General features: G+C 50.2%; 1 protein-coding gene and 1 long non-coding RNA gene across 4 annotated transcripts in view; one reads left to right on the top strand and one right to left on the bottom strand.

The window, feature by feature from the left end:
- The window catches only part of PITPNC1 (phosphatidylinositol transfer protein cytoplasmic 1), a 358,712-nt gene that overhangs the window by 59,685 nt on the left and 290,336 nt on the right, over nt 1-8,691 (bottom strand). The window lies entirely within an intron of this gene.
- The window catches only part of LOC102499858 (uncharacterized), a 26,482-nt gene continuing 19,900 nt past the window's right edge, over nt 2,110-8,691 (top strand). The window contains exon 1 of the long non-coding RNA XR_334288.3: nt 2,110-2,134. This is a non-coding gene — a long non-coding RNA (uncharacterized LOC102499858). The remainder of the gene's footprint in view (nt 2,135-8,691) is intronic.

Genomic DNA, 8,691 nt, shown 5'->3' with positions numbered 1-8,691 from the left:
AGGGATGAGGTCTGAAAAAGAATGCCTTTTTTTCCCTGGGAAGTGAGTTGTTAATTATTCTTAAAACGATGTGGTCAGAGTTCTTGAGGACTGGACTACTTATTGCCCTTTAATTTTCAAATGTTTTTATTCATTAACAGAGTATTTTTTGTTGTCAAAATAGCTGAAGCCAATTTGTTCATGAAAGTGGGTAGAAAAAGAGGGAGAGGATGAATGGAATTTGAGGGTCCTAAACCCTTTGGCACCCAGGAGCCTCTCTTCACCATCCCCCGGAGAGTCAGCCTCTCCGGAAAGGTTACAGATGGAGTCCCTTGCTGGAGACCCTGCTTTGAAAGCCCTCTGCCACCACAGAATAAAATGCCAAGTTGTTGTCTTAGCATTCAAGGTTTTTCCCTTCTGTCTCGATCAGTTCTTCACAGACTCTCGAATATGAACTGGGGACCCCTACCTTGACCCCCATTTACTGCACTTGGGCATTCCTCACTCATCTTCAAACTTTAGTTTTCTTTCTATACAAGTGTGAGTCAGAGAGTAATTTACTGCAGCTTCAGAATGGGGGCAATTTGGCTGTATCCAGGAAGATTTAAACCCACCTCTGCATTGACTCAACAATTTTACAGAAACATTAGAACACCACCTCAAATATCAGGTTGTTGGCAAAATCGTGATGGGTTTTTCTATGGAAAAATGTGTCATGAATCTCCCGACAACCTAATATATCTATGAATGTTTCCTACGTTCATGATAGCAAATAATGAAAACACCCTGAATGTCCATCAGACAGAGAAGGAAATAAATATGCTATCACTGTGCAATGGCATATTATATTAATATTTAACAGCTTTTAAAAAGTCAATTTCCTTATTCTATGAGAGAAGGAGGGAGAGAGACAACACCCCCAATAGAGTCTTTTGGTTTTATTGCCAGAGGGCATGTGCACTTACCATAAAGAAAGAGAGAAAGAGAGAGCGGAAACTCCCCAATGGGGCCTGGTCACGTTGCCATCTCTTTGACTCCAAGTCTCCATCCCACCTGTATTTTGGGCATGCACGCCCATGCACCTGCCATGTTTTTCAAACTATCAGGGTCAGGACTGGGACTCAAACTACATTTAACCATGTGTAATCTGACTCCCTAGAGCAGGCTTCACGGCTGTGCTATGGGCCGGCTCTCCAACAGGGTCCTGATGCCATGACCCCTAGCCAGCCGTGGGTCCTGCACACATGCTGGTCAGGATACTCAGGGAGGTCTCCAGATGCAAACCTGGAACCCCCCCCTCTGGGTGAGCCTTGCAGCATGTTGTGGTTTTTACTGCTGTGCTGTCTGGCCCCCAGTGGCATATTATGTGGCCACTGCAAACCTGCTGGAGGGGTGTGTGCTGCCACAGAAAGATGGCAACCTTACACTGATAGTGCCATATGCAGGCTGCAGAGAGGCCCACGGTGTCAGCTTGCTTTTTTTTTTTCCCCCACAAAATAATGCTTCTAAGGCAGTATGTTTCAATATAAACACCAACTTTGACCAGGGCTCCCTCTATGAAGAAGGATCATAAGAGATGTGTTTCGTATTTGTATCATGTTGGGATTTTTCTACAAAGTTGCATATTGATTTCCGTGCAAATAAATAAAGCTTTTTTATTTTTTAAATTTGCCATAGGGCATGTGTGCTTGCTAGAGAGAAAGAGGCAGAGAGATAGAGAGGGGGAGGGGAAGACATCTCCCTCTAATGGGGCATGGCCATGCTGCAATCTCTCCTCCATTTCTAGACCCTTCGGGAGTGGGCATGTACACACGTGCACTGGGCATGCTTTTCAAGCCTCTGGGGCTGGGATTTGAACCATGTGGTCAGCCATAGGAGGTCTGGCTGCCTTAGCCACCGGGCCTCAGAGCTGCCCCACTCCCTGCTTTTCTGAAGGCCCAGCTTTGATTCCATCTCCCCTATAAAGCCTGCTCTGATCGTTCCTGGTTATAGAACTGTCCCCTGCTTGGAATCCTCTGGGGATGACCTCATGTACGAGTTTCAGGACAGGAGATCACATGTGACCACGTGAACGCATTCCTCCCACTGCCTCGTGCTCTGCTGTCACCTGGTCTTTTATGCTCAGCCTCCCAGCCAGGTCGTGAACTTCGTAAAGGTGAGTGGTGTCTTTTCATTTTATTCCCACAAATTCTCATTCAATGCCTTGCAATGAGCCCTTAGAAAGGACGTGTTGTCACAGAATGGCTCACTTTCCCTCCAGCCTCCCAGGGAATGCCTGCCTAGCCAGGCTGGTGGAGGGGTCCCTGCTCCTGCTGTGGTCTGCGGTTTGGATACTGGTCTGTCCCTCAAAGGTCCATGCTGTGAGATTCAGGAACCAGTGTAATGGTTAGGGGTGGTGACTGGATCCAGGACGCATCATTCTCATGAATGATTATAGATGTCTCGTGAGACTCAGTGAGTTCTAGCTCTCACAGAAAGGGTGACTTCTCCTGAGCGAGGGCTCCTATAAAAGGAAGACGGCCGTCCCCCGGTCTCTCTCTGCACGTGCCCGCCACCCTGTCTGCTTCTGTCAGCCAAGCTGGACTTGCTAGCCACCAGCACTGTGAGCCAGACAAACCTCTGTTTCTTCATTACTCTTCCAGTCTCAGGTATTTCTGTTAGCAATGCAACAGCAGGCAAAGGCAGCTCGCAAGCAGAAGCACCCACTCAACCGTCTCAGCGCCAGCTGGGTTGGAGAACCCCTGCCTTTCAATGCTGTGACCCGCGTTAGAGGGATGGGTGTTGTCTAACTTGTCGAAGGGGCACAGGAAGAAGACGAAACTAGTTTCCCAAGAGATAGCCCTGGCTCTCCTGTACACACAGGAGGGTGTAGGTGCCACACTGCTCTCCCAGGGGGCCATCAGAGTAAGTCCCTGGGGAAATGGTACCTGGGCCTTGCTCTAGGTCCTGAGGACACAGGTGAGAACCTGTGCTGGAAAATCTCTCCTCGGGTTTTCCCTATGGCCTCCAGCTCACACCCAGAGGTGAGCACCAAAGGCTTGGTTTCTTTTTTTTTTTTTTTTTGGAGAGGTTTTTGCTATAGGGTGCGTGAGCTCGGCAGACAGACAGAGACAGAGAGACAGAAAGCAGGAAATCACCCCCCAGGGGGGATGGTCATGCCGCAATCCCTTCTCCATTCTCCTCTTGGGATCTTGGGCACGCACGCACACACGCCCGGCATGAGTTTTAAGCCACTGGGTCTGGGACGCAAACTGTGGTCAACTACATGAGAGTCCAGCGACATAGCCATTACGCTAACTGCTGGTTCCCCAAGGCTTGGTTTCTTCATGCTGCAATCCATCCTCAGCCTTGGTCAGCCCTGGCTCATGGGCACACATGTGCCCAGTGTACTCAGGAAGGTTTCTGGACATGAACCCAGAACCTTCCCACATGGGCTGGCTTTAAAGAACATGGTGCTTCACTCTGTGCCACTGTCCGGCGCTCGATTCCTCACACTAGTGTCAGTCAGACTCTGCATGCGGGAGGCTCAGGGCTGGCTGCAGCAGCTGTTGGAGACCTTTCCTCCGAGGCATCTCCCTGCAGGCTCCCCACCCCGTTTTAGAGGCTGTCTCTGGGACCACTAGGGCAGTGGAGCCTTGTCTGTTCTCCCCACTCCAACCTTATAGTGAGTCCTCTTATTACTCAAGAGGCACCCAGGCCCCCATAATTTGGAACCCATCACAAAACAGCTGCATTACTCTCAGAAAGAAACAGATGGACCAAGGGAGAGGGGGGGAAATGACAACACAACGACAAACTGAACTGAACAATAAACCCCAGCGTGAGGCAGCCGTGTAAATCTGGCCCCATGGAGATAATTGAAAATCTTCACCATGGTCAACCACCAACATGTAGAGCAATGCGAGGGAGCTAAGCGGGTGGATGAAGCACTTTGTTCTGAAGGGTACAGCTAAGTGTGACGATGTTTACTCGCTTCGTCTCTGTTCTCTTTCTGGAGGCCCGCTGTACTTAGCAAACAGCATTTCATCTCTCACCCTTGACAGCTACGGGAAGGTTAGCGGCGTCTGCCTTTGTTCTGTTCTCTCTCCCTGAAGAGAGACTTCAGCAGATGTTTAGATCAGTGTGTCCAGTGAACCGGCTGCCAAGGTCTCTCGGTCTAGGGAGACTATAATCCAGGGATGGAGGCTGAGTTTAAAAGAGTCACCTTAGTCACCCAACTTAGGAGAAAGTTCTAAATCGAATCTGTCTAAAAATGCCCTCTGCTCTGTGAAACATGCAATTACACCACGTCGGGGGGCCGTGCTCTTCGGACAGGCTCATCTACACTCTTCCTCGCTAATAACCCACGCTCAAAACGCTACTGTGGAGTCTCCATTAAAACTACCATCTCTGTTTATCCCTAGTAAGATGAAATCTCCTTTATAGCCTCCAAAAGGAAGGCGGAGAGAAACTTGCTTTATCTGTAACAAGACGACCAAATTCAAAAAGCAGAGTAAGCTCTCTGAGGGCTGCACGAGCTTGTCTTTATACCCTGTGTGCCTAGCACAGAGCCTGGTACACAGTAAGCACTTAATATATGCTAACTAAGGGGGGGGCAGTAGGTGGCGTGGTGGTTAAGGTGCTGCGCTCCCACGTGGTTGACTGCAGTTTGAGTCCCAGACCTGGCAACTTGCTTTCTCACTTTCCCTCTCTCTACTTTTCTGTCTCTGATGAGCACATGTATCCTATAGCAAATTTAATAATACTAAAATATAATAATACATTTAAAAATTGAACAAATAGTTTTTTAAAATGCTAGCTAAGAAAATCCAATGGTGAGTCTTGCTACTGGCTGGTTTTATTTCGTTTCCTTTCCTTGGACTGGTCTCCGTCGGTGTTGCTTGGTCACAGCACAGATGACATTTGGGGCTGAACTGCTCTCTCTCATGGGGTCTCTCCTGTGCACTGTGGGATGTTTAGCATTTTTTTTCTGGAGGCCATAACACCTCCCCCACAACACAGCAGGTTGTGACAATCAAAAACTGTCTCCAGATGTTGCCAGATGTCCCTGGGGGCAAACTGCCTCTAAACGAGAACCACCAGTCTAGAGCCTCCTTTACTTTTCATTTACATAAATCTGTAAGTGAAGATTAAAAAAGCAAAGCATGGGTGCATGTGTGTCAGCGCAGGTGCGTGTGCGCACACACACTCTCTCCTGTGTTTCTGAACTTCCTCCACTAGAGAATTACATTCCTTTCTCCTTTACCCTCCTTTGTACTCAAGGTCTGCCTGAATATGCAGAAGTGTGCACGCCCTACGCATTTGTGCATTTGCGTCTTAGGGGGAGAACTTCCCATGGCAATGCCTCGGAGGCCAATTTTCTCTGGTCATTTCCATCTAATAATGGAAGCCAAATCTCATCAACAGCCAGAGTGAATTAGGAAGAGCACTGGACTTGACTGTTGGCCAGCACCCAAAGCCTCTCCGTTAGAGCTCCCTGAGCTCGACTTTCAGAGGGTCTCTAGGCTGGACTAGCCCTACAGGCTGGGTGCTGAGGTTTGTTCTTGCACCCCAAATCTGCCATGTCAGCCGTAAGGGCATGGCCTCCCTGCCGTGCCCTCTGCAGGCATGCCACGACTCACTGTATGGAGTTCCTCATTCCTCCGCTGGGATCTTCACCTTGAAATCCTGGCAGACCATCAAAGAGTTGGCATGAAAACCTGGCAGGAGCACGGAGCCATGTGTCAACTGCATAACAAGTACAACCTGCTCAGATTTTGGCTTCGCCCCTTTGCTGCTTTGGGGGTGCTGGTGAATGCTGTCCGTGCGGTTTGGTGCAGAGAGCTTTATGCCTCTTGTGAGGGGCAGGGTCTTGGGGGGCTGGGTCAGTGCTCTCTGCCTGAGAAACTGCACCGAGGATCATCGTTATTAGCAAACAGCATTTCATCTCTCACCCTTGACAGCTACGGGAAGGTTAGCGGTGTCTGCCTTTGTTCCGTTCTCTCTCCCTGAAGAGAGACTTCAGCAGATGTTTAGATCAGTGTGACCAATGAACCGGCTGCCAAGGTCTCTCGGTCCAGGGAGACTATAGTCCAGGGACCTGGAGGCTGTTTAAAAGAGTCATTTACTTACCCAACTTAGAGAAAGTTTTAAATCCAATCTGTCTAAAAAATTCCCTCTGCACTGATAGACATGGAGTTATACTACTTCAGGGGTCCTTTTTATTTTTAAAAAATATGTGGGGCCAGCTGGTGGTGTAGTGGTAAAATGTGACTGTCTGTGTGGCAGTCCATCATGAGAAGGTTCCAGGTTCAAGTCTGGAGACCCTGAGTACACTGGGGACACATGCTCAAGAGCCAGGACTGGGTGAGGCTGGTGCAGTCGGGGTGCTGTCTGGGGAGCTCTCTGTCTGTCTCTCTGTGTGTCTTTCTTGATCATGGAAGAAATAAAATAAATCAAACACACACACAGAATACTGCCCTGCAGAATCCTCCAGGGGATATGAGGACAAAACTTGAGGGTGAGAGGCTCACGGAATGGACACTCAGGCCGTTTCAGACAGGAAACAGCAGCACTGCAAACACGAGACGAGGGAGAGTGCTGGGTTGGGCTGGCGGCTGATCTTTAGTCCCCAGAGTGTCCTTCTGAGTCCCTGGATAGCAGTGGCGCGAGGGCCACGAGGCTCGGGGCACCCAGTGGAAAATTTCTGGCTCTGGTCACCTTAATGAGAGAGGCATTCTTGACTCTATGGCACGGAGGTTTCCAGGGAGAAATGGAAAGGGAAAGTGTTTCAAACCTCCTCGGCCTGGGTGGCAGCGTGTGTGACAGTAGCTGGGCGGAGAGGAGTGACCCAGATAACCCTGGTCTGGATTCATCAGCGTCAAAACCATCTCAGTACGGATTCAGCCCACCAGCGCTCCGGGTTCCTCCCAGAAAATGGGCTCCCATTTACGACGAGACACGGTCAACTTACAAAGATGGATTAGAAGAAAAAGCCCGAAAAGCCAGACGCCTCAGATACATATTTTTTAAATGAACTCTGATTCACAATTGCAGGCTTAATGGCAACAAATTTGTCTTCTTTGATAACACTCCCTCTGATACTGTTGCTGTTGGAGGGAAAAAAAAAAAGAAACAAAGCCCCTCGTCTTCACTCATTTAGTCAACTGCTGAGGCCAGGTGCCACAGTAGGTGATGAGGAACAGGATAAAGAAGACCCAGCTGGCTCGGTGGTGCAGCGCAGCACTGTTCAAACCACGCTGGATCCGTAGGGTGGATCCAGGGCTCGCTTCCCCAGCCGACATATCCATAACAGACATGCACACCCGTGATCCTGGCTGGCTGGGAGGATGGAGTGGGGATGGTTGTGTAAGACCTATTGAGGGTGCTTGTCTGTCTGTTTCTGTCTTTCACTCATGATTGAAATAAATATAAAAAGATACAGCTTGGTACCAGCAGATGGCATAGTGGTTACATTGCTAGACTCTCATGTAGTCGACAGCGGTTCAAGTTCTGAACCCCGTGGCTTAAACTCATGCAGGGTGTGTGTGTGTGTGCGCACGTGCCCAAAATCCTGGGAGGAGAATGGAGGAGATGGGATTGTAGCATGGCCATCCCCCCATGGGGGGCAGCAATTTCTCATTCTCTGTCTCTCTGTCTCTCCAGCAAGCACATGCGCTCTATAGCAAAAATTTGTGAAGCTTGGAATCTGGTTATGGGCTGGCATGGCTGGGGCGATCTAGAAGCCAAGTCATAGTTCATTGGCGGGCGGTGGGGATGGAACCCAGGAAAGCTCCCCAAGGGAAAGTCATATTTGATCCCTAAAGACCGGCAGGTGGGGAGTTTACATAGAGAAAGACACAGCCAGTTTTCACTTTAGAGGGAAACTCGTGGGGGGAGGAGTGTTAAGTATGTACAGTGTGCTAGGTACAAGTGTATTTGGAAGTGGCTGCCATCAGAATTGGCTGTTACTCTTCACCTCAGCCCCTGGCATGTCCATGGTAGACGCAACAATCAAAGTGGCCTAGGAAATTTGTCCCTCCCTTCTGGGGGGTTCCGGCTGCAGTCTGGATTCTGGGTGTCGGATGGCAGTGGGGTTGGGGGTCACGAGGGAGCCCTGTGGGGCACACTTTCCCTAGGACTTGCCAGCAGGTGCCTACCGATGCCTTGCAGCCTTGCTGGCCTAACCGCCAGGCCTGTGGAGGAAGAAAGCTGTCAGTTACTAGGCCAGCAGGCCCTCTGGGAAGTGGTACTGGACAGTGTGCAGGGCTGGGACTTACAGGGCCCCTCTGTCCCACACCCATGAAGTAACCTGTCCCAAGGCCCAGGATGGGCAAGCGGTGGCTGTGGGTGTGCAAGCCAAATTCAGAGTCCCGTTCATCTCCTACAGCCCCTTCCAGGGTTTCCCAGCCCTGGCGCTGTTCACATTTGGGCCTGATCACCACTGTGAGGGGTGCCTGGTGCTTTATAGGGTGTTTAGCAGCATCCCTGGCCTCGGCCCACTCCACGCTGCCAGCACTTCTCTGAGTGGTGGAAACCAGAAATCTCTCTGGATGTTGCCCAAGCGTCCTTGTGGGGCAAGATCACCCCCCAGCTGAGGACGGTGCTAGAGGTGTGTTTCCACCCCATTTAACCCATCCCCATCCCCTCTCGTTCTGTTTCCATTGCATCCCCTCTGACTCGACCTCCCGGCAGAACTCGGCACGGCTGATCCCTCTCTTCCTCGTGACACCA

This window comes from Tupaia chinensis, unplaced genomic scaffold (genome assembly GCF_000334495.1).
Source record: "Tupaia chinensis unplaced genomic scaffold, TupChi_1.0 Scaffold000187_1, whole genome shotgun sequence".
Taxonomy (NCBI): Eukaryota; Metazoa; Chordata; class Mammalia; order Scandentia; family Tupaiidae; genus Tupaia; species Tupaia belangeri.
Note: the sequence above shows the minus strand (reverse complement) of the source record. Positions and strands in the feature narration are given on the sequence as shown.